At 42.9% G+C, this 25,423-nt stretch overlaps 1 protein-coding gene across 5 annotated transcripts in view; it reads right to left on the bottom strand.

The window, feature by feature from the left end:
* Window positions 1–25,423, bottom strand: part of LPP (LIM domain containing preferred translocation partner in lipoma) — a 666,236-nt gene that overhangs the window by 494,530 nt on the left and 146,283 nt on the right. For all 5 annotated transcript variants that reach the window (XM_072618829.1, XM_072618833.1, XM_072618831.1 and 2 more), the window contains one exon: window positions 2,212–2,284. The gene's annotated coding sequence lies outside the window, so the exon portion shown is untranslated. The remainder of the gene's footprint in view (window positions 1–2,211; window positions 2,285–25,423) is intronic.

Below are 25,423 nucleotides of genomic sequence, written 5' to 3'. Positions count from 1 at the left end.
ATATGGTTATCAATACCCTTCAGAATTTTTGTTAAAACAGTACCTTAGTTCTAGTTAATAATCAGTTACTAAATTAGGAAAGAGAGATGTATTATATTGTTTAAGTCCAATGTTATGTAATAGAAGGTTGTCTGCATCCAGAATGTCTCTGACCCCAGTAACTCTCAAGGAAGTTCAGGGATGGCTACAAGGTATTTGGGGCTCCCCCAGGTCCCAGATCTACCCAGATCTTCTACTGAGTGACACACCCTGGACTTGTGATGGGTTCACTGTTTGAGTCTTGGGTTCCCTTGTGTTTTGACTTTACTCAAATTTTATTAAATACGGTTACTCATCTATCTCAATCTACCCTGTTTTCAAGTTGCCTTCCTGGGAAATTTGCTTGACTGCGTACCTGTGGTTGGTGTGTGACCACCCTGTCTAAGTTCTACACAGTGTAAACCTTTCAGGGTCTAGACAGCAGGTTCCATTGCAGCTTGGTCTCTTCTACCAAACGATCAAATACATTTCTTTCTAGAACTATTTCAGATTTTGTGATTTGTCCTTGTAAACAACAGAGATAACATATTTGCACATCTTAAAGTGACATATAAATATTAGCTAAGATGACAGAAAAGGAGGAGGAAGAAGAGGAGAATCTTGATGCAAAATGCCGTCCATATCCAGAGAAAAACTAGAGCCCGAACTCAGAATGAAGCAGACTGTTTTCTGTTTTGTTATGTTTTGGTTTGGTTTGGTTTTTCTCATGGTTTCTCCCATTCATTTTAATTCTTCAGTTCTTTATGCATTATGACTAATGTGAAAATATGTTTAATGAGAATGTATGTGTAGAACCCATAAAAGATTGAGTGCTGTCATGGAAAGGGAGGGAGGGGAAGAAAAATTTAAAACTTATGAAAGTAATTGTTGAAAACTGGAAACAAACAAAAAAATGAAGAACATTCCGTTTGGATTAAAGTGAGATTATAGTATGAAAAATATATTTACAAAAACCCTCCAAAATGATGGGGAAAACAGGAGTTATAACTGTTATCCATAAACCTTGTACTACTCCCTCTGATGTCTCAAAGGGACCTTCTTCCCGGGAATCACTGCTGTCAGTCACTGAACAATTCACTTGGCCTTTTTGATGGTTCTGTGGCTTGCAGTTTCCAGAATGAAATGATGAATGTGTTTTTTTTCAGAACAAAACCCCAAAGGTCTTTTCTCTGACCTTTTCTCACTCCATAAGGTCTTGTCCAGAGGGCTCTTCGGCCAATCCAAGCAGGAACGTGATTGAGGGGGGCCAGTGCCTAACGCAGTGGTCTCTGGATGCGTTGGACCCAAACACCTAATCACCCACTAGAGGAACTTACGTGAAGTTATGTGTCTTGTGGCCGACTCACTGGAGTAGGACCATCTGTTGGACTGTGACTAAAACAAACTACAGATGTATTTACTAGTTGTATGATATCTGGGCAACTCGTGGAACTGCAACAAGGCTCTAAAATAAGGCTGAACCAGATGTCGCCTGAGGTCCCTTCCAGTTCTGACTCTCTGATCCTATGTTGACTAAGCAGCTATGGCACTGTAGTTAGTGATGGGCATAGAGTCAGGAAGATCCAAGTTCCAATCCTGCCTCAGGCATTGCTTAGCTAGGTAGCCCTGGACCAGTCACTTCTCACTTCCCTCAGCAGAAAGCACCTGCCTCAGAGGATTCTTTTGGGGATCAAATGAGATAACATATGCAAACTGTTTTGCAAACCTTAAAATGCCATATAAATGTGGACTACAGTTAGTGTTAGAAGGTCTTTTCAGACTCTAGCTGCTTTAGGAATAGGTCACTCAAATTGTTTTTCATTTTTGCAAAGACAAAGAAAAGCCTATGTCTATATAATGTTCTATAGTTCATAATCACAAGATCATATGTCAAGCACTGGAAGGGACCAGAAGGAGCATCTCATCCACCCCTTCATTCTAGAGGAGAGGGAAATGGGGCCCAGCTGGTTAGTAAATACAAGAGCCAGGTCTATGACTCCCAGTACAGGCTCTTTCTACTGTACCCTATCCCTATGTCATCTTCAACTGTTCAGTAAATCTACTGTTAGCCTGAGCTCCCAATAATCAAGTCACAGTGGTGAATGAATGGTCCCCTCACCCAGGAAACCTTGCCCCACACATCCCTTCTATGGAAATACCACAATCATCTTGGCTGTGCACTGAAGCCCTTACCTCAGAGGGTCAGCAGGAGCAGTGGAAGCAAAGATCCAGGGACACCGGATTCAGCAAGTGGTTCTGCTCACAGCTGAGGATGAAAGAGTGAGAGGTCAGCATCAAGGCATGGAGCCAAATGGCCTTTACTAACTATGATCACCAACAAATAGGTAATTGAGCAGATACAAGAAAGCAACCAGCTTAATGTATAACTGGACCACCTCTCCCTGAAAGAGGAGAAGGGGGGAGAAGATGGCACTGACCCGATCCCCAGTAAAGGGGGTCATTGCATCATAGCTTGAAAGCTGGAGGAAATAGTCTAGTCCAACCACTAAATGACAAAATGGAGAAACCTAGGTTCAAGTGGGTAATTGGAACACATAAGAACATGAGGGTAATGAGTGACAATAAGCGAACGTTGAGATTCCTGGTCAACCAGCCAGCAATGATTTATCAAGTACAAACAGGTCAGGAACACATAGAAAAAGCTCCAATAGTTCCTGCCCTGAAGGAGCTTATCCCTAATGGAGAAGAGGACAAGTCCATGAACAGGTGCCTACCAGGGCCAGACAACATAGAAGGAAAGAAACCACAGAGTAGTTCTGGCCACTGGGGCCTAGGGCCTTGGGTTCTTGTAGAACTGCAATTTCTGATCTGGGGCCTGAGGAAACCAGGGATACTAAAGCCAGAGGGTGAATGTTGCATATGAACATTTGATTCCACAATGAAATGAAAGCTCTTTGAGGGCAGGAACTGATTCCTTTTTATCTTTTAACTCACATTAGTGATCTACCCACAACAGATGCTAAGGAGCACCACAGTGCTCAGAGCACCAGGCCTTCATGAGTTCAAATCTGATCTCAGACACTTCCTAGCTGAGTCACCCTGTTGGTCTCAGTTTCCTCATCTGTAAAATGAGCTGGAAAAAAGAAATGGGAAACCATTTCAGTATCCTTGCCAAGAAGACCCCAAATGGAGTCACAAAGAGTCAGATCTGACTGAAACGACCTAAGGAACCACTATGGCTAGCACAGCACCAGTCACATAGCCAAGTGCTTAATACTTGACTCACTCCATGGACTATTCTGTCACACCCTACTGAAGAGATGAGACCAGTTCCGTTGTTGAGCATGTCTCAGGGTGTTATCTCTGGTGGCAGCCAGCCAATCTTTCTGCAAACCGCATTTGTTGGGGGAAGTCCTTGACTTCAGGATTTTAGAGGCAGATTCAATAACCATACTGATTCCCACTGTCCATGCACTTTTGAATCTACCAGAGTCAAGGTCAGATTCTCCAAGTCTCAGAATTTGGTCTTTGAAGGAATATTCAAATTCCTTCCAAGAAGATGGAGCCCAAAAGCTATTTCTTCCATGAAACCTCCCCTAAGTCCAATCCAATAAACGCTCATTAAACACCTAGGCCTAAACATCCAGCACTGTGCTAAACAATGGAGATAAAATTAATAAACTGAATGATAGTCTTGTCTTTATGGAGCCTACAATATAAAGGGGGAAACAACATACAAGAGGAGGAAGGAAAACAAGGTTTGAGGGTGGAAAGGAGAGAGAGACCAAACACCAGAGGACACCTTACTCCTTGGAGTTGAAACCAGGCAAGACCAGCTAGAGAGATCAGGGAATTCAGACTTTTCCTCTAGAAGGGAAGGCTTTGGGAAGAGTCCAAACAGAGGAAGAAGAGGGAGGTGGTGTCAATCAAGGCTTGAAACTAGAGCCAGTAATGAGATTAGAGGTGATGAGCTTATTCTGGGCGGGGCATCTTATTCTGTGGAGTGAAATTAGGGGAGGCAGAAGATGCCCCACCAAGAATGAGCTTTCCAGCATGGTGTCCAACAGCAATCTTATGTCACTTTTATATTTTATTATGTCTAATAATTTTCTCCATGCTTTTTCTTCCCCATAGGATTATCAGCTCCCTAAAGACCAAGTCTTACTTTTAATGTCTCAAAACCCTTTGCATGTACAAATAGTTCAATAATGCTTGTCCAATGAATAAATGCTGATGGACATTTTTTGTTAATGTTCTTAATACTTATAGGTGTCCAACTGTGTTACATTGTTAACATTTGCAAAACAGAATAATCAAATTATTTTGAACTTAGAATTAAACTTCTTGGCTAAAAGTCTACACTAAAGACCTCCAAAGTCCCATTGAGGCATCAAGGTAACCTTAGGTTCTAGATTCCAGTAGGGAATAAGTTTCACTGAATCTCACCATGCTAGGAAAGATCTAAAATATAAGTCTGGTCACAAACAATATGTCTGCTACTCAAGAACTGGATGAGCTAAGGTCAAGGAGGCTCATTATCAGGTTGATCATAGGGAAAAAGTTTGATCTGGCCCCAGATACTCCAGAAGACCATTGAATAAGTCCAAGATGAATATAGCCTATGTCAATAGAAGGATAGTGGTATCAATGAAACAGCATATTTTTGGACACATTGAAATAATGATCTAAAATTAAATTATACTATGAATTGGGAGAATGGAGAAATTAATATACTCATTTCTATTAGAAATAGAATGCAATAGTGTTGCCTGTGAAAAATACAGAGAAGTGATGGAAGAGTAATATAAACTGATGCAGAGGGGAGTCAGCAGAACCAGGAAAGGAATTTATATAATGACAAAAATGTAGAGAGAACAAAAGACAATAGCCACAAAAAATGAAATGAACATGGCATAATTTGTTGTGTGTTTGTCCTTCATTCTCAAAGAGGACCATGACATCAAGATGATGACATGACTTGCTGCTGACTTTGATTTGAGGGAGGGAGGGCTGTGCAAGGTCACCAACCTCACTGTCTTCTCCTGAGCCATCTGGGTTCAGTGGCCTGATGTTCATCAGGACAACTGGAGATGGCCCAGGATGCAATGGGAGACCCCACCCTTTTCAGGTTAAGGTCTTATCGCATTCTTACTTTGAGTATGAGATACCCATTCAATATTTCTTTGAGTAGTTACTCAAGGGATGGACCCTTTAATCAAAAAAAGAAAAAAAATCAAACTGGAAGGGGAAGACCTGGGTAAAAGAGAAACAACTACTATTAGTAATTGCAGTCACTCAGTGCTAGGTGAGTGGGGTTATGAATTATGAAAAGAGAATTAATAGCTTGGTCAAAGAGGCACTAGGAATGCTGAAGGAAAAAAAAACACCTTAGAAAACAGAATTGGCATAGTGTAAAAAGGAAGAAAAGAACTCCTTAAAAAGGAGAATTGGCCAAATGGAAAAAGAGGCATAAAAGGTCACTCAAGAAAGCAATTCCTTAAAAATTAGGAAGGATAAGTGGAAGCTAATGACTCCATGAGATACCAAGAAACAATAAAACCAAGTCAAAAGAATAAATAGAAGAAAATATGAAATGTTTCATTGGAAAAACAACTAACATGGAAAACTGACCAAAGAGGGACGTTTTCAGAATTATTGGATTGCCTGATCAAAAAAAAAAATTTCTAGACATCATTTTTCAAGAAAGTATTGAGAAAGATACACTGATAACAGAGGGTAAAGCAGAAACTGGAAGAATCCACCAATAACCTCCTGAAAGAGATCCCAAAATGAAAATTCCCAGGAATATTGATAGCCAAATTCCAGAGCTGGCAGGTCAAAGAGCCTTCAGGCAGGCAGAAAAAAAAAAACATTTAAATATTATGGAGACATAGTCAGGATGACAAAAGATTTAGCAGCTTCCACATTAAAGGGGTTCAGATGTTTTCCAAAAGGCAAAGGAGCTAGAATTACAATCAAGAAAAACCTACCCAGCAAAACTGAGTATAATCTTTCATGGGGGGAAAAAATGGGCATTTAATGACATGGAGGACTTTCAAGCATTCCTGACAAAAAAGACCAGAGTTAAAAAGAAATTTTGACTTTTCAAGTACAAGACTTAAGAGAACCATAAAAAGGTAAAGAGAAATCATAAAGGATTTGGTAAGGTTAAGCTGTTTTTTCACATTATACACAATATAACTGACCAAGCTTGGGTCTGAAGAAAAGAGGAGAAAACACATCTCAGTTCTTTCTTTGCAGAAGTGAAGGGACTATGGGAGTAGAATGGCACATAAAACACAGTTAGACTGTGCTGAAAGATTAGTTTTGTGGTGTTTCAATTATTTTGTTTTTACAAGGGATGGCAGCAGGGGAGAGAGAGGTACACAACTAGCTAGAAACAAAGGTGATGCAAACAAAACAAAATGAAAATGTCACCAAGCATGATCCCTCCCACCCCAAAACCAGCCATCCAGTGTGGGAAGGCAGCCTGCGGACGCTGAAAGGGACGATGAGGGTGCATCACACTGCAGATGCACGAGAATGCTCAGGGTGCAGCCTAAGCAAGTGAAAGGGGAGAGAGGACCTCCTAGCCGTGGTCTAACCAGAAGCCCAAGCCGCAGTTTCCCTGGCCCAGAAAGTGATCATTGGGTAACTTTTCTCCTCGGGGGCAGAGAGGTGTCAGAGCTAGGGCCACGTCCCAACACTACCGGATGCCTTTGCCTCAACGAGAAAAAGACTTTCTCATTCTGGTTCTGAGGTCTGAGGTTTGCCTGATTCTGTCATATTAACTATGTTTGTCATGCACTTAACAGTGAAAGGGAGGCTCAGATCTTCTCATGGGACTTCACCTGCCCTTCCCAATCTTGTAGCTGGAGAAGGAAAAGAAAGCAGGAAGGACACCATGTCTTAGCTGAAAATGCAGAACTGGCCAAAGACTCAAACTCAAGAATGAAGTATGAGACGCTTGTGCCCTAACCTCCCTTTCATTTAGAGGTCTCCCCTTACTCTAAGCAATGGTCACAACTCACCTAGCCAAGGAGAAAAATGCCAACCTTCCTCAAGGACTCTGTATAATAATGCAGCCTTGGCCTTAAACTGGGCTACTCAGACACTGAGGATCCTGATAAACAACTTTTACCTTGGAGACATTGAATGATGCTCGCCTTTGAATGCCAGGGCTAATGAGGAAGTCAATGACTTCAGGCCCAGACCTGAGTACTTCCTGGTCCCTCGGCCATGAACACACCAGTCCACCATTCCTCTCAGCTCCACTTAGACGAAGAAAATCAGGATACTTGACAGTGAATTAAGCAAGAAGCTCTAACCTGAGAATCTCCTGAGGAAGGAGGGTCAGGATAAGGTAGGGTCACCTCCTGGGGACACCAGCTACTTCCTCTTGGGGCTACTTTTTTCTTGTGATATTTCAGAAAAATGCCCTCTGAAAACAATGGTTCACATGTGTAAATCACTAATACTTAAATCACAGATTCAGCTGGGAAAAAGAAGAGGAGGAAAAAAGTCTGGAAAGAACATCTGTCTCAAAATTCCTAGCTAAAGTGCCACCTCCTACAGGAAGCCTTTCTGATTCCCCAGTGGGAAGCTGCCCCTTCCCCAGATAAATGCTTTGGATGCGTTGTGCATATACTAGCTGTCCCCCCCCCTCCCCAGTGGTGTGTAATGTCCTGAAGGGCAGGGGTTGTGCCATCTTTTATCTTTGCACAGCCTAACACATTCCTGGCCTGGAGTTAGAAGTGAATGAACACTTGTTTGTTGATTGACTGATTGAAGGTGGTCATCACATGGGCCAACAGTAACTAAAAACTAGTTAACTAGAAATTAAAAAACAAACAAACAAATGTGTCAGCTCCTGTCTGTCCTAGATAAACCTTGTCATTCCTGAGGAGGGTCACGTTCCATGGAATTCTTCTATCAATTCTAATGTTCCTCCAGTTGAAGTTGAACAACGAAATTAGATTCTGAAAGGGGATCAGTCTCAGTCAGAACTTCTTGTCCCCAATCAGATCAGGGGACAGGGTGGGGCTGCAGAGAGAGCCCTGGATTTGGAGGAGATTCAGGCCTGGATCTGAAGCCCAGCTTAGGCTCTGATTTGCTGGACAACATCAAGGGAAGAGCACAACCCACTTGGATTCTAGTTTCCTTATCTGTAAAATGAGGCAGTGGGACTGGGTGGGGTTTATGAACTTCATGTATGTATATATGTATGTATAAATATATCTGTATATGTGTGTGTATGTGTATGTGCATATTCAGTATAATTAAATAATTTTATATAAATCGACTTCACTTATAATTCTGGTATTTTACTTAATTTATTTGAAAATATTATGATGAGAAGGGATCCCATGGGCCACTGCCAAGGTGGGGGTAGGGAGGTGAAGACACACTAAAAGGTTAAGAACCCCTGGTCTGGATCAATTATCAAGGCTCTACGTAGCGTTAGATATGTTCGGGGCACTGTACTTGGATAAAAAGACCAAAAATCAAACAGTCCTTGGCCACAGGAAGCTAGAGACATACAGCATGTGCACAAAGAGAAAGTCAATAGACACACACTATACACTGAATACATGTGAAGTATATTTTGTCATCAGGTAGGGGGAGTGGGAACCAGGAAAGGCCTCCCATCTGGACACTATGTTTGGGGACCTATGTGGCCCCTTCTGACTCTGAGAGTATGATCCGTTGTTCTTTAGAGAAGACCTATAGAATCCCAATCAAAATCCTCTCTTGTGTAATGATTGCATTGGCTTGGCTGCGGCTGCTGCTGCTGCTGTTCCACTTTCAAGTCTGCCCCTGTCCTAAAGCCTAACTGAAAAGCAATGCCCCAAGACGAGGTGCTTGCAAATGTCCGCATTGCTCCACATAGAGAAAGAGCTTGTGTGTGGTCGTGCACTGAGTTCCTTGCTAACCTAGACTTTAAACCGCAATTGCAACCAGGATTCAAACTCAACTGTAAAAGTTCACAGGTTTCAAACCATATGATCAGTGGAGAAGAGACTGAAGAGCAGAAAAGTCTACTGAAGTCCACACTTCAAAGAATTTTGAAAATGCTACTGAATTATCTCTACCTTCTCCTCCATCTGTCCATCCAAACTCCACCCATGGGTGGTCTCTTGGACCTTGCAGTCCACCAAAACACCCAGAGTTGTGTTTTGTTTTTATTTTGTTTTTTGAATGAACTGTTATCTAGCCATGATTCCAGCATCTTATACTTACAAAGTAGAATTTCTAAACCTGAGTAAGATTTTTATTTATCCCTATTAAATTGCATCTAATTAGATTGAGCCACATGTTCTAGCCCTTTGAGATCAATTGGAATGCTGGTTGTCTTCAGGTGAGGTAGCCATCCCTCCTCACTTTGCATAAAAGTGAAATTAATCTATGGATGCATATAGGCCTATGAACGCATCCTCAGACCAAGGTGAAAAGATACCAGACTATTTTTTTTAGAAAAATGATTAATTAAAATGATCCTTATGAGTGTGGATATCCAAAGTTCAACCCACCAATGTACTTATAACAATGTTGGTCTGGTACAGCGATACTGGAGACAAAGGTACACTGTCCTGTGCTGGAGGGGCCATCAGACACTTTAACACCTAAGCCCACCCAAGATGCTGATCTGCAATACAACAAGTTCCATCACTTATGAATGATTTGGTTGTCTCATTAAAGGAATGTTTGCCAGTATTTAATTGCTTCCCTTCTGATTTTAATTTCCTTACCTGTCAGCATCCATCAGCAACACTAAGATCTTTTGACACCCCGGCTGATTGTGTTGAAATTAATCAGATTTTTTTTTAACCATAAATTGCTTTGGCCCTAATGTAGAAACTGCAATTTCTTATGAGGGTATTTATTTATAAAGTTCTATGAATGGAACTTACTAATAGCTGAAACCGATGCAGCGCTCTAATGCTGCCAATGGGCTTTCCTACATTTTCTCATTTAGGCTCTGAGAGACCCTATCTGAAAAAAGTCATTAATACAATTATTAAGATTCCCATTTTATACATGAAACCAAGGCTGAGGGATAATCTTCTTGGCCAAGACTCCACAGAGAGTAGGCTGGACTTGGAGTCTGGAAGATTTGAACCTCAGGAAACTTGACTAGTTTCCTGAGGTAGGAACTGGAATAATAATAGCACATACTTTCTAGGATAAAATGAGATAATACATGTAAAGTATTTTGCAAATATTAACCTGCTCCATTATTGGGTTGTCAACGAAGGTAGGATTCCCACCCTAGCTTTTCTGATTTCAAGTCCAGCTGTATATAATATACAACACCTCATTCAGAGGCAAACTGAGTGATTATGGGAAACAAAAGTCCAGAAATGAGCACAGAACACCCCATTCTTCTACACAGAAAAGAAAAATCAACACAAGCTCATTACAAGGGAAGAAAGAGAGGGGCCTAAAATCTGGCTGATAACACAGGGCAGTCTAATTCCAACCAAAATGTCTAAATGACCAAAAAACAGCCACAACGTATGCCAGTAGATCAAGAAATATTGAGATAACATCCTATACCCCAAATGATTATTGGAATCTGTTTACATATGTGAGCAGCCTCCAGGAGGTTCCTGACCTTCAAGAATGGAGGCAAAATCAGAGACAAAAGCACCAGGTGGCCCAGGAAGAAGTCCAAGTGTGGTCAAGACCCCAGCAAGGTGAAAGGAGGGTATTCCACATGAGAACCGTTAAATGGGAAAAGAAGAGGGCAAGATGAAGTCAGAAGAGAAAGCTGCACTACCACGATGGGATTTGTTTTAAGTGATCACAGGTGAAAGGCAAGTAAGAAGTTTAGAAATGGAAGACAAGAAAACCAGAAGGTGACTTATCCAAGGAGGGTTCTAGTCAGAAAGAAAACCAGCAGCAGAGAAAAGAAAAGAAAGGTTCAGATTAGAAGGAACAAAGAGATAAGCTGAGCCTTGGAGTTGGGGCAGATAGGGAGACAATGATGGAAGACAGAAAGGAGCTACAGAGATGGAGCCAAGTGATAGGTTAGTGAAGATGGGATGGGGGAGGGAGGAGAGCCAGAGGAGCCTGGCAGGAATGAACTGGTGAAGGACACTAGATAACGCTCCTCAGAAATAAAAGACAGGGAAATGGAAAAGAACCAAAGACTATACATCTGAAAGTAGTCCATCATGGAGTGAAGAGAGGATGTAAGTGCTCAGAGGTGTAAGGAGAAGGATGGATGGAAGGAAGGAAGGAAGGAAGGAAGGAAGGAAGGAAGGAAGGAAGGAAGGAAGGAAGGAAGGAGGGAGGGAGGGAGGGAGGGAGGGAAGGAAGGAAGGGAAAGGAAAGAAGGAAGAAAAGAAGGAAGGAAAAGGAAGGAAGGAAAAGGAAGGAAGGAAGAAAGGAAGGAAGGAAGGAAGAAAGAAAGAAGGAAAGAAAGAAAGGAAATAAGGAAGAAATAATTCATGAGGCAAGTGAGCCCTTCTTAAAGGGCAAGATCAGTAGTCTGAGAAAGATTATTGCTTTGTTGTTGTTGAGGCACTTCTGTCATGTCTGATTCTCCGGGATGCCATTTGGGGTTTTCTTGGCAAAGATACTGGTGTGGTTTGCCATTTCCTTCTTCAGCTTACTTTACAGATGAGGAAACTGAGGCAAAGAGTGATAAGTCGCTTGCCCAGGGTCATTTAGGTAGTAAATGTCTGAGGCCAGAGTTGAACTCAGGTCCTCATGTCTCCAAGGCCAGAACTTTATCCACTGAACCACCTAGCTACCCCAAAGACAAGATGGCCAAAGAGTAGAGGAAGGGAGGTTGTCAAGAAAATGAGACTGGAGGCCCAACCTAAAGTCATCAGTGATGAGAAGGAAATAGGGCCAAGTCAAGCAGAGCCCCAAAGCAGACAGATCCCAAGTTTAGAAGTCAACAAGAGATCATTCAAATAGTTCAGAGAAGAAGAGAGGGAAAAAATTAGCAAGTCATAGAGGTGACTGGTCATCAGCAAAGAAAAAAATGAATGTTTGAAGATGCAGGAGAATGTCTAGTTAGGAGGAGGGAAGGAAGAGGAGGGAACAGAACCAGAAACAGAATTTCACCATTGGAAGAGTCTCTAAGAAGCGTCTCCCATTTCCCAAATGCTCTTTGTTCCACAAAACCCCAGGACTCTACACACATGAAGAACTCAGTGAGACTGATGCAGGGCTAGAAATCTTTTTCCTCCAAACACTTTGTTTCTTCACAGTCATTTAGGATTCCTCATGTAGCATATCTGAGGAATAAATGTGAGAATCCAAATTTAGCGGCTTCCCCATCCTTGATGGAGAGGAGTTTCTTATAAAAAAAATTACAGATCTTTTTCATTTGTCATCTATAAATTGTCTTCTTTCCAGTTTAATTCTTTCAAAATAAAAGCCCTCAGGATTATTTTGCTCATTGGGACCTTCAAGTACTCTTATTTTTTTTTTCTTTTCATTCCTCTTTATTGCTTTATAGATAGATAGATCAAGCTTTACGAAGCTCTCGTTCTTTGCTAAGCACAGGGTCACTCACAGTATCCCACCATGCTCCACTATCAGATTTTAGAAATAAGCTGATGCTCCAAACAAATGCTGCCTGTGACCACCATATCTCTTCAGGATGCAAAGACATCAAATGTTTGGTGGCTGAGGTGACTGCTCAGCTCTTTGGGTCTCCTTGATGTGGCAGCTGGCTTACACAATGTACATCGATAAGGTTCTTTCGAGAAGCATACAGTTATATTAATTTTAAAATGATGTACATTGTGCATAAGTCTCATTATAAGCAATGATGTCTCGTGAAAATAAGCATGGTTTTTCTCCCAAATGTCAAGCCCTTTCTCCAGTCATTTCGGAGATATTCTTTATCTGGCTAGATCATTTCTCCATATTAGCTATTAGCTACCTTGACCCCCAAATTTATCACACTGATGAGTTAAATGGGGAAACTCAATCCAGCCCCACCCCTTCATTTTTATAGATGAAAACAATGAAGAAATTTCTTCAGGGTCAGAGAATAGAAGGAACAGGACCAGAGTCAAATCTTTTGTGTCCCGTTGACTTTTCTTATCATAGTGATCTGCAGCTAGGTCCTAAAATCATATGCTTTTAAAACAGAAAGTTATTTAAGAAATCTTTTTTTATTATATTAATTTTATTCATTTTTAGTTTTCTACAATCACTACCATATAACCTAGTTTGGGTTTTTTTTTAACCTGCCTACCCTACAACTCCCCCCTCCCTCCCCGAGACAGCATACAATTCTATATAGGATCTAAACATACATTCCTATTAAATACATTTTCACTATAGTCATGCTGTGCAGAAGAACTAAAATGAATGGGAGAAACTCAAGAATTAGGTATTTAAGAAATCTTGTCCAATCATCTTGTTTTTGAAATGAGCAAACTGAGGCACAGAAAAGCTCAATAATTTTTACACATTTACACTGCTGTGTATTTTCAGAGCTATTAGCCTCAGTTTCCTCATTTGTAAAATGTGGATAATAACAACCCATTATTCACAGCATTGTGAGGTACCAGTAACATGGGTAAAGGACTCTCCAAACTTTATTAAAGTGCTGTATAAATATTAATTATTGTTATTTTTTATGTTTTCTATCTATTTTATAGCATACCTACATAGGGACCTATTGTCTAGGGTAGACCTTTGGCCTCTGCACAGCCTGAGTCTATTGGTGCTTACTGATGGAATGATGGTCTGTCCAATGGGCTTTCCCTGCTTTAAATCTGGTTTATCAGCTTCGGGATGACCTACAGAAGTTGCCGTTGGTTATACTTGCATAATGCAGCCCCTGTTCACCCTTTTCTTCCCCGGAAATGCTGGAGTATCTGAGGCAGGGAGTAGGAGACTGAGCTGCTGAAGAAACCAAAGCACATTTAGCCTAGAGAAGAGGAGGTCCAAGAGAGAGGTAGAGAGGGCCACCTCCAAGCAGGTGAAGGGCTAGCACAGGGAAAAGGAATTTTCCTTCTATTTGGCCCCGAAGGGAAGAGCTGGAAGCAAAGGTCACATTCAGGAGACAATCTGTTAGACCAGTGCTGGGGAACCTCCAGCCTTGAGGCCTCCTAGGTCCTTGGGTGTGGCCTTTTCACTGAGTCCAAGTTTTACAGAAGAAATCCTTTTATTAAAGGGGTTTGTTCTGTGAAGTTTGGATTCAGTCAAAAGGCAGCACTTGCAGACCTAGAGGATCACATGAGATCACGGGTTCTCTACCCCTGTGTCTAGTCTATAAGCTCCCCAAGGGAAGGGACTGTCTTTCTTTCTTCTTCTTTGTAACCTTAGGACTTAGCACAATGCCTGGCACATAGTAGGTGGTTAACGAATCATTGTGACTATCAACAACTTCTCAATGTCAGAAAATCTTATGCTAGTCAGGCAGTACTCCCCCAAAGCCTTCATCACCCTTTGACATTCTCACCTGCAGCTAGCTTCCACAGCACAGTGACTCATAGAACATTTGCTCAGCAATCAGTGGGCCAGGTAGCAGAAATCTTTCTTCAGCTCTTTCTTGCCTTTAACCAATGCTGGGGAGTGTGGGAGAGGGGGGCGGGGGGAGGGTTGTAATTGATGTGAAAGGAAGAGGTGACATTCACAAAATCACAGGACCTTAACAGTCAGAGGGGCCCTTGGGCCTGAGCAAGAATCCCCAGCTTTGTCTGGGTAACACCCCGCCCCCAAACAGTGCAAGCTGTTGGGAAGGCTTCTGGAACCCTGGTGACATGGATTGGGATGGGGGGGAGTGTCAGAGGAGCTAGGCCAAAATCTTGGCTGGACAAGCCCTCTCAGATCCTACATCTCCTCACCTAGAAATGAGTTGCTGAGAACCAACAGGGAACTTGCTCTATGTACCAGGAGCTGTGCTAAGCCCTGGTTGTACACAGAAAAGCACAGACAAAAGCCTGAAAGGAAACCATGAAAAACCATTCATTATACATTATCAGGATGTCAAGCATTGATGCTGGTTGATGAGCTCTACATCTATGATGAGATGATTTTCTCATTTTATTCAGCCCCAGACCCACCTTGACCAAATACCCCATGGCACTTTACCCTCAAGCAAAGACAGGGAAAGTGAAGGACGATTCAAGAAAGGGTTCTGCTTCATTCTAGGTAATTCTAGGAGTTAGCACAAAGCCTACCATTTAGTAGGGGCTTTATAAATGCTTGGTGATTGATTTAATCAGCTTTCCCAGAGCAAGGAAAAGCCTCCAGGCTTTCTACTTCTGAATATTTACATCCTGAGAGTGAGGAAGGAATCTTGAGGATCTGAGAGCAAAGGAAAGGATATTTAAACAGGGAAACAAATTTACATATGGGATGGTAGCCTCTAGTATCCCGAATGCCTGTATGGAAAGGATTACCACCTGCCCTTCCCATCTAAGCAGAGAAGGATGGATGGGAGGGATGGAAATCTGCTAGAGAAGAAGGATTCTGTGGTCCTGGAGACTCCAATTATCTAGCCAATGACAAGCAGTCAGCTGTTCTTTTAACTTAATTCTGTCTGCCTGGAGAGGGCAAATCACATTCTGATGAGAGAAGCCCTAAGGCCAGGAGGGGTGAGTTCTCAGAGTATTTAAAACAAAATAACCTAGAAGGCTGGGAGTCTAAGGGGAGGGGAACACAATCCACATGGGGAAGGGAGAGGGGTGGAGATAAATGTTTGTTATTTTTGTTTTTTAAGAACAAAGTGGAGAAGCCTGTCAAAGGGGATGTGATGATTCTGGAGCAGCTTGGAAGCCAGCATGCTCCCTCCCACCTAATTATAATAACAGGAGCAGATAATTACTCAGTTTGTATTATTATCCAACTTTTGGATAATAATAAATATTATCCAATTATCCAATTTAAAATCAGAAGCAACTTTTAAGACTCATAGGGACCAAGACAGGAAGTTACTATAGACCTAACCAGAAGTTGAGTACAGTGAAAAGGGTTTTGGTTTTAGAAGAAAAGAGTTCGAACCCCACCTCTGAACATTATTATTCATATGACCTTGGGAAAATCACCTGCCTGTTTCCTCTTTTGTTAAATGAGGGGATTCAACTAGATGAACTCTGAGGTGTTTTCCAGTTCTTCAGTACATTATTCTACAGCCCTTCTGGGCCTTAGTTTCCTCCTGTGTAAAAGGAGAAGGTTGTTATTATAAAACTTCAAAATAGTGATCAATGTCATGGCTAACCATGATTCCAGAGGGATCAGTGATGGAGCACAGCAGCAGCCCTGACAGAAGGAAGGGAGTTGGGTGCAGACTGAGACATACCTCCACTGGCTTTGAAAGTCTTTCCTAACCAAACACCTTCCTACCTTTCCACACTGGCCTCCTTCTACTCAGACTGTGGGTGTGTTCACTGTCTTCCCTGACTGGAACTCCCGCGTTATCTGCCTCAGCTAAAATCCTATCTTCTACAAAAAGCCTTTCCCAGTCCTTCCCTCTGAGATAATGTAGTTATTTACACATTGTCTTTCCCTTTAGACTATGAGCTCTTTGAAACAAGGAACTCCTCCCCTCATCCCCCACCGCCCTCTTGGTATCTTTGGCGCACAGTAGGTGATCATAAATGCTTTTGACTTGGCTGGAATCAATGGCTATTTTTGGACATCAACAATGTGGGAAAACATTTTGCTTGACTGGTCCTACTTGTTCCAAGAGTAATTTTTCAATGAGGAGAGTGTGAGAGAAAATTAATGTTCAATTTTTTTTGTTAAAGTGTTTGGGTTAAATGGCCGCTGAGTTCCCTTGCAGGTCAAGATCTATGATCCTATGATCTTTCCTGTGACCTTGCACAAACCACTTTAACTCTTTGTACCTCATTTTCCTCATCTGTAAAATGATGAGTTTGGGTTACATGGACTAGAAATTCCCTTCCACCTCTCCTAGGAGCAGGACCTTGGAATCCTCTCCTCCTCAATCCTCTCAGAAACAAAGTCCTTACTCAGGTTTCCTGAGGGTTTGTTACTTTATGCAGACCCTAAGGAAATGTTCTAAAATAACAAAAATTCCCTAAAGGAGCATCTTTGGATCTGGAATAGGAATGGAGCTGGATTGGAGGCCCCCCGGGCTTCCTCCCATTGCCTTTGGAGACCTGAGTCAAACAGCACCAATCCTCTTTATTCCCTGAACTAAGAAGGCTTAGTACAGAAATCATTCCTTCCTTTCCCCTTTTCCCTCCAGAAATGACACCAGCAGAGGGTGAAAAAGACCCCTCAGATAGAATCTTCAGTTGGAACACCTGGCTTCCAAGCTGAAAAAGGCGTATGCCCTGACTTTGTCACTGCAAATCCAATCCATTTGTATTTCTGTGCCTAGCCTACCGTGGGCTCTTAGTGAATGCAGGTTTAATAAGCCCCATTCACTCAGAAGGTTCCAACAGACATCTCTGCAATGCCAGCTCTGTGTATGCATAAGGCAGGACTGCAGAGGTCCAGTCCAAGTTAAGTCCTGCAGAAGAGGAGGGGGAAACAGGATTTATTACCTATTATACCTATTATGAGGCAGATACTGTGCTAAGCTCCATACAAATATATTATTTGATTCTCATAACAATCCTGCAAGGTAGGTGCTATTTAGTATTTGAGGAAACTGAGGTAGACAGGGTTAGGTGACTTGACCAGGATCACACAGTAGTAATTGCTGAGGTCGGGAGGGTTTGTGCAGGTCACCAGCCTCACTTCTCCTCCAGAGCCATTTGAATTCAGTGACCAAGATATTCATTAGGATGACTGGAGATGACCCAGAATGAGGCAATTGGGGTGAAGTGACTTGCCCAAGGTCACACAGCTAGTAAGTGTCAAGTGTCTGAGGTGAGACTTTGAACTCAGGTCCTCTTGACACCTGCACTGATGCTCTATCCACTGCACTACCTAGCTGCCCTTCCTGAGAGGGTGGAGGCTGGAGGGAGGTAGACCTACTTAGGAGGTTATAACAATAACTGGTGAGAAGAGATGGGGATCAGAGCTAGCATGGTGGTGGTCTTATGAATCCAGAGAGGAGGATGTGAGTGAGGAGTACGGAGGTTGGAACAGGACTTTTCAGCTGTTTGAATGGAGTCAGAGGGAGAAATCCTTTCTGATGGTGCTCTCAATAAAAACAGGGAAATACAGGGGTGCGGGTGGGGGGAGGGGACTTTGGGAGCCATGATAATGACCTCTGGGACCCAAGGTGGAAGCCATAGTATCCTAAGGGAGAGAGGCCCAGCTGCAATATGGGAAAAGGATAATATGTCCCAAGGAACAGGCAACCTTCCACCCTCTTATCCCCCCCTTCCTCACTGTATGTATGGGTGGCTCCTTGAGGAAATGCCTCTTAGTGGAAGTTGTCCTCCTACTTGGGGCACTGGCCTGTCTCCTGTCTCCCTGAGACCTATGGGTAAGGAGAACCAAGACCCCTGAACCCCGAGTAATTCTAGAATCTCTGGCAACCTTTCCAGGAAAATCAGGAAGGGGGCATAGCTCTGATTTCCCTGAATGTAACTGTACATGTCACTGATTCCTGCCAATGCCTTCTCACCCTATAATGGTTGATCTCCTGAATTGAATAGACCGATCTCATCTGCATGCCCCAAATAACGTATAGAAATGAGCCTGGCCCTAACAGCCCTTGGATCTTCAATCAGGAAATTCAATTTTAGCTGCAAAACTATGTTTTGGCAAAAGTGCAATTGAACTCCGTGTACTTGTCACATTTCTAAATATACTCTGGTCACCATGGCAACAAGAGAGACTGATGGATCTCTTAAAAGAGTACGGTATCTTTAATTGTCAGCATTTTAAACTGACTCAGAAAAATGCTGTGTGATAGGTCTCTTCACCATGGTTACGGCTGCCTGAACCCATAATAACAAAAACTCCTCACAGACGCACGTAAGATATGTGCGCACACACAACGCACACGAAAACTGGAACTTTGTTGAAGGCTTTTGGACAGACCCCCTCCCACAGAAAACAAGCTGGTGGGAAGAGGAAATGGCTCTTGGGGAGGCTCTTGGGCAGGATAAGTTTTCAGCTAGACAACCCCCAAAGGCCACCTTACCACTGGGCTCAGGGTCAGCTTAGCTATGGTAAGTGAGGGAAGGAGGAACCCACAGGGTAGTGCAGGAAGTCTGTCCTTTCTGACATCACAAATCAGCTCTCTTTAATGAAACATCCGAAAGAACAAAGAGTGAATTTGTTCAGTACCAAGGTTGTCTGAAAGGGGAGGGAGACGGAGGAGGAGGAGGAAATTGCTACTGTCTTGTACCTCGCCTTCCATTCGGGATTTTTGTTCACGAATCACATCCCTCTGGGTTCAGTCCTTACTCACCCTCATCATCTCTAACGCTGCTTCCAAGGAAACGAGATGCTGCTTGCACCTCTGTTCTGAGATTCATGAAGTCTAGTGGGGTTAGTGCCTATGATACATGAAGAATTCTTGGGTTCAGTGTTGGCCTGGTGAAAAGCCAGAATGTTCTAAGGAGAGCCAGTTCAGCCCAGTTACTGAGAATCATTGCCTTATACATGAAAGGGTCCTTAAAAGCCATCTATTCTGATCCCTTCATTTTACAAATGGGGAAACCAAGGCTGAGATAAATTAAATGACTTTGCCCAAGGTCACACAACTAATAAGCATCAGAAACAGAGGACACTGATGAGAAAACAATTCTCAGATTCCATGGAAAATTAGTTGCAAAGCAAGATTAGAACACAGTTCAGAAAATATTTATATCACAAATTCCTTTGGCAGGGTGGTGAAGCTAAGGGACCCCCTTCTCAGAATGCTGTTTGATGCCTACATTCCAAATTGAAGGAAATCATCAATTTCAGTTGGAAGTTAGTGAAAATTACTTATTTCCCATCCTCACTCATTAACTTTTTAAAAATTATCCATAGACCCCTTGGGGGTCAGTAGACATAGGATAAAGACCTCCTGATACAGATAAGGTGGTTATCGCTAATGATGGCTAGCTTGCTTAGGGAAAATGAATCTGCCTCCAGCATACTGAAGAGACTGAGAGTTTGGAGGCAGGGGATTACCGCCAGCAGGAAGAACTATGGAGAGAAGTCCCAGTTATTTATATATTAGGTAATCAGAGCCAGGGTCGGTGGTTTTTAGGGAAGGGGTACAGAGGGAAGGAAAGTCCTCACAGGCATCATTAAGGAAAGAATCCCCAGGAGTTAAAGCACCAGAAGCCGTCAAGGATAACTTCAAGGTTTCAGGATTGATTTAAAAGATTTGTTTGCATTTATCCTCTCCTCTCATTCTCATTTCCAAAGTGTTTTTACATCTCCTTTTATCCTCAGAATGTCCCTTTGCAATAGACAAAAGGAGGTGAAAGATAATTCCATCTTGCACATAGGTAAACTAGGGTCTAAACCATCATTAGCAATTGGAAGAACCAATGTCCTTCAGCTCAGAGGGGAGGAGTTTTGAGTGGGGAGAGGGTAAGTGGGGAAAGGATAGCCATTTTCAGGTCATTGAAGGCCCTCACCTGGAACAGGGTCTTCATCTTCTTGACCCCAGAGAGCAGAACTAGAAAGAATGGGGCAGAAGCAGTGGCAAGGTCAGTAAAAGGTAAGCATTTATTAAGCACCAGCAGTGTGCCAGGTACTGCGCTAAGTGTTTTACAAATATTATCTCTAAACCTCATAACCATTCTGGGAGGTACATGCTGTTCTTCTCACCATTCCCAGATGAAGAAACTGAGGCAGACAGAGGTAGAGAAATTTGCCCAGAGCCACACATTCAGTTAAGTATCTGAGGGGAGATTGGAATGCAGGTTTTCCTGATTCCAGTTCCCATGCTCTATCCACCGCAATACCTTGCTGTCAAGGTAGATGTCAGGAAAACCATCCTAGTAGTTACAGCTATCCTGTAGGGATCCTGTCCTGATGGCCCCCATTGCTTCTCCCCTGTGGCCATAAAGGTTTTGGTGTCTGCTTTGTAAGGGAGCATGGGGTCACTGATAAAGAGCAGACCTTAGAGTCAGGATGGAGTTAATTCCAGCCCTGTCTCCAACATAAACTGTCTGTTTTACTCCGGGCAAGTCAGCTCTTTCTTATTGTTCTTTAAGATTTAAATTGCAGAGAAGGTGACAGATAACCCCCAGAAGCAGAAGGGTTCATGTCACTGCTGTGCCCTACACCAATAAACCACCGATCTTGACCCCAAAAGGAAAAAACAACAACTAAATTTGTATTTACTCTGTTGTCCTCACCCCCTGATAGAATGTAGTTTCCTGTTATAATAAGAGACTCTTTCATCTTTACCTATATTCTCAGCAACAATACAGTGCCTGGCACAAAATAGATGCCTAAAAAATGTAGGTATGGGGTGGGTATATGGATGGATGGTAAATGGATGGTAGATGGATGAGTAGGTAGATCAGATAATGGGTAGATGAATGGTGAATGGATAGATGATAGATGGGTAGATTAACGGCGGATGGATGGATAGATGATAGATGAATGGGTGGAGCGGTGATACGTGGATGGCTAGACACATAGATAGTTGGATGGATGGATGGTGGATGAGTGAGTAAATGGATAGATAGGTGGGTAGGTGAATGGTGGATGGATGGATGGATGGTGGATGAACGGGTGAATGGATGGTGGATAGATGGCTAGATGGATTATTATCACAGATGGATGGATGGATGGATGGATAACTATCAGAGATGGCACAGGTTCCTTAGGGAGTTAGTATCTTCCACCTCCTTGGGGGTCTTCAAACAAAGACTGAATGCTTTTTTTGTCACCAAACATCACAGTGAATAGTATTAGACTTGGAGTCAGAAAGACTTGAGCTTGAATACTGTTTCAGACATTTAGTTGTGTGACCCAGAAAGTCACTTAACCCTCTTTGCCTCTGTTCCTAATCTGTAAAATAAGTTGAAGAAGGATATGGCAAACCACTCCAATAATTTTTGCCAAGAAAACCCCAAATAGGGTCATAAAGAGTTGGATACAATTGAAATGACTCAACAACCACCACCATAATGAGAATTATAATGGCACGGACTTCACAGGTTTGTTATGAGGATCAAATAAGATAACATACGGATGGCACTTTGCAGAACTTAGAGCATTGTGTAAATGCTCGTTATGTTGTTGTTCTTGATGTGGCTGTTGTTGCTGCTGCTGTTGCTGTTGTTACAGAGCAGATTCTTTTATAGGTTTGGGTTGGACCAGACAGCTGTTGAAATTCCTTCCAGCTCTAACTTTCTTTTCCTGATCTGATATTCTTTTTCTATTCTGAAATTCTGATCTGTGAAGTGCTAGTAAGTTAAGTCATGGAAAAACCTCAGTTAATACCCTAGGTTTTTGACTCCCCAGTCAGAATTCTCTCTTAAGACTCTCCCAAAGGCCGCTTACCTCCCTTTGGGCCATGGACTTGAAACAAGGCTAAAAAAAACAGGCCAAGGGTCACTGGAGCCATTAGGTAGAAGATATTGACAAGCCATCAATGAACATGAAAAATTAGCTGGCTCTGAGCCCCCAGCCTGGGAAGTGGGTATGAAAGGAGCCACAAGCTCTTCCTCTAGGTAACAAAGTGGGTATGATTCACAGCCCAGACTCCACTGTGATGACAGAAGGAACCTGCTTCATCGAGGTTAAAGGAAGTGTTCGGGCAGGGCTTTTACTTGTTCCTTCTCAAGTCATAATTGTTCATCATGCTCTGTGGGCAGCATGGAGAGGCTACCAGGAAACCTAAGCCAACTTACCAAGGGTTTTTCATCAGAGCTTCTTAGAGGGATAGGAGGACCACCTCTACTTGCCTCTGCTTAATTCTTATATTTGGTTCCCTCCCCCATGCCACACAGAGACATACAAATACATAGACTCACAGACACACACATATTCAAACAGATACATACACATACATATATACATATGGTGATGACAAAAGGTGAGTATTGGGCCACCATCAATTGCCAGAGAGGGGGTTATAAAAACCTATGTATGCAAAAATACAGTCCTCCCTGGCACCAAAATCTTCTCCTGTTGAGAACTCTGCATCTCACCTCCAGGCAGTTGAAGAGGACAAGTATGGTAGCAGCATGAAGCCCACAGAACCATGGCTGGAAGGAACATGAGAGGTCATTGAAGCAAATATCCCTTTAGACAGAGGAGCAAACTGAGGATGAATTCAGATAGGAATTGAGTGACAAGTCACAACTCCCATGCAGTTCCTTCCACTCGAAAAGTAGCATTCTTTCCTTGGTACCAACTTCTCTCCATAGCCAATATGCCTATAAAACTAGTCACAGTAAAGGACCTTCTTACAGGGTTCCTTCCATTTACACTGAACAGATCATGTACACACAAAGTGTTCTGCACGTTGTCTCTCTCATTAGAAGTTAAGCCCCCTGAGGGCAGGAGCCATATTTCTGCCTTGTTGGAGATTTGTAGTGCTTAGTACGGCACATCAGAAAGGGCTTCATGAATACTTGTTCTGGTTGGCTACAGAATAAAGAAACAATCCTGTCAGACTAGCAGTACACGGAAGCTGTCCACAGCAGAAAGGAGCAAAGAACGGGAGAGGCAACGGGAGCCCATCAACTGGGGACGTCATGCTCTGTGAGTAACTGAACTGTTGCTTGTATCCCAAATTGTTGTGAACATGAAGAACCAAGAGAATCCATTTCTGAATAGTTTATGGAGTGAAGGAAGCCGAACGAGATAGGTGACTACATTCATGTAAATGAACACAAGAATCAAACACAGCCAAACACTGTGTAGTTAGAATGATAAATCTCAGCCTCAGGAAAGAGATGAGGAAGTAGGGCTGCCATCTTTCCTTGGAAACATGTCAGACTATGGGCATGGGATGCTCCAAAAGTTGTGACCCAATGTGAACGACTTGGTTGGCATTGCTTTGATCTAAGAGAATGTTTGCTAGGAGGAGGGGAAAGGGGAAATGGAAATGGCAAAGGGTGTCAAGGAAGAGATAAAAAAGAAAGGGGAGGCAGTAGCCACTGATTTTATCTTAACTCTCTCAAAACCTAATCAAGACCTGGGAAGCGAGTCTTCAGACTCTCCAGGACTAAATTCAATGATCCCTCCAGATTCCTTCCAGCTCTGAAATCCAATTAGTCTGAGCTTGCCCTTTTCCAGCATTGGCCCCTTCCATCCCTCCCTAGAAATATCCCGCAGCATGTAAATGATCCCTGGATACAGTATTCCCGGCAGACATGCTTCCTAGAAGGGAGTGTCCACCAGCCTATCAAGGTGACATCTGCTTGGCCTTCAGAGAGTAGCCGGCCGGACTCTATTTATGCCCCAGTGATAAGCAATTTAGATCAATGCATAACATTTAGGGTGTACAACACAGAGAGAAAGCTAGGCAAGCTGAGGAGGAAGGGCTCCCCCTTAAGCGCCTGAATTAAGAGACCCCAGGAGAAGGTAGACAGAGGGAACCAATGCCCAGTGGAAGCATGTTCTCCTTCTACACGTGCCTCTACTTCCCCTGCCAGAAGGCTGCCTCAGCTTCTCACCCCACCAGTGCTAGTAATTGTCACTGCTGACTTTTCATGGTGTTCTCCAGAGACCCCTATGTGCCAGGGCTCCTTCCTTCCTGGATGAAACCCAACACACATTAATAAGGAAGGCCCTCTAAAACAGCAGCAGGCACAAACCCAGTAGAAATCAGCCTCCCCTTCCTTTCAGACATTCCGGGCTCTTCTCTGGATTTCAAGCCTCAGTTTCTGTCCTGTGCCAGCATGGTATCCCCAACCCCACTCATGTTCTTTCAGCTCTTCATAGGCCAGGGACATCCAGGATAGACACATCCAGGATATCTACGTCCCACAAGCTTAACCCCAGTCTCTTTGTCCCAAAGCTCTTTCTCCCTCCTACGTCTCCCACAACCACAATGCTGAACATACCTCCAAACCTCCATTCTCCTGAAAATGAAAGTGGAGACAATCAGGTCTGAGAAAACATTGAGGATGGATTTGCCTGTATCCAAGTGCATGTCACCCCATGTGGAAACAAGGCAAGCTATCAGTCAGTACGATGTGCCAGGCTCTGGGGACATAGAAACAAAGGCAAAGTCAAAAGTCCTTTGCTTCCAGGAGTTTACAGTAGATTTGTTTTACAATAAACAAAAGTGAAAAAGATGCATGATAATCTGGGGGGACAGACACCAGTATCAAGAAGAGATCAGCAAGGGTTCATGGAGACAGGGGCATTGGAACGGAGCCTTGAAAGACCTTAGAGATTTTAAGAGGCAGAGATGGAGAAGGAACACTGGGGAATCACCAAGACAAAGGCACAGAGGTGGGAGATGGAAGGTTATGTATGAGGAGCATAAGGCCAGTTTGGCAAACGTGAAGCTATTTTCAAGAACAGATCCATCCGCACATTCTCCCCCAAGCCCTCTTACAGTGGGTAGCACACATTAACAGAATGGATGGTTGGAACCACAGAATTTCAGAACCGGAGGAAGCCT

The sequence above is a fragment of the Notamacropus eugenii genome, chromosome 6 (assembly GCF_028372415.1).
Source record: "Notamacropus eugenii isolate mMacEug1 chromosome 6, mMacEug1.pri_v2, whole genome shotgun sequence".
NCBI classification, from domain to species: domain Eukaryota; kingdom Metazoa; phylum Chordata; class Mammalia; order Diprotodontia; family Macropodidae; genus Notamacropus; species Notamacropus eugenii.
The sequence above is the reverse complement of the archived record's forward strand: the minus strand, read 5'-3'. Positions and strand labels throughout refer to the sequence as shown.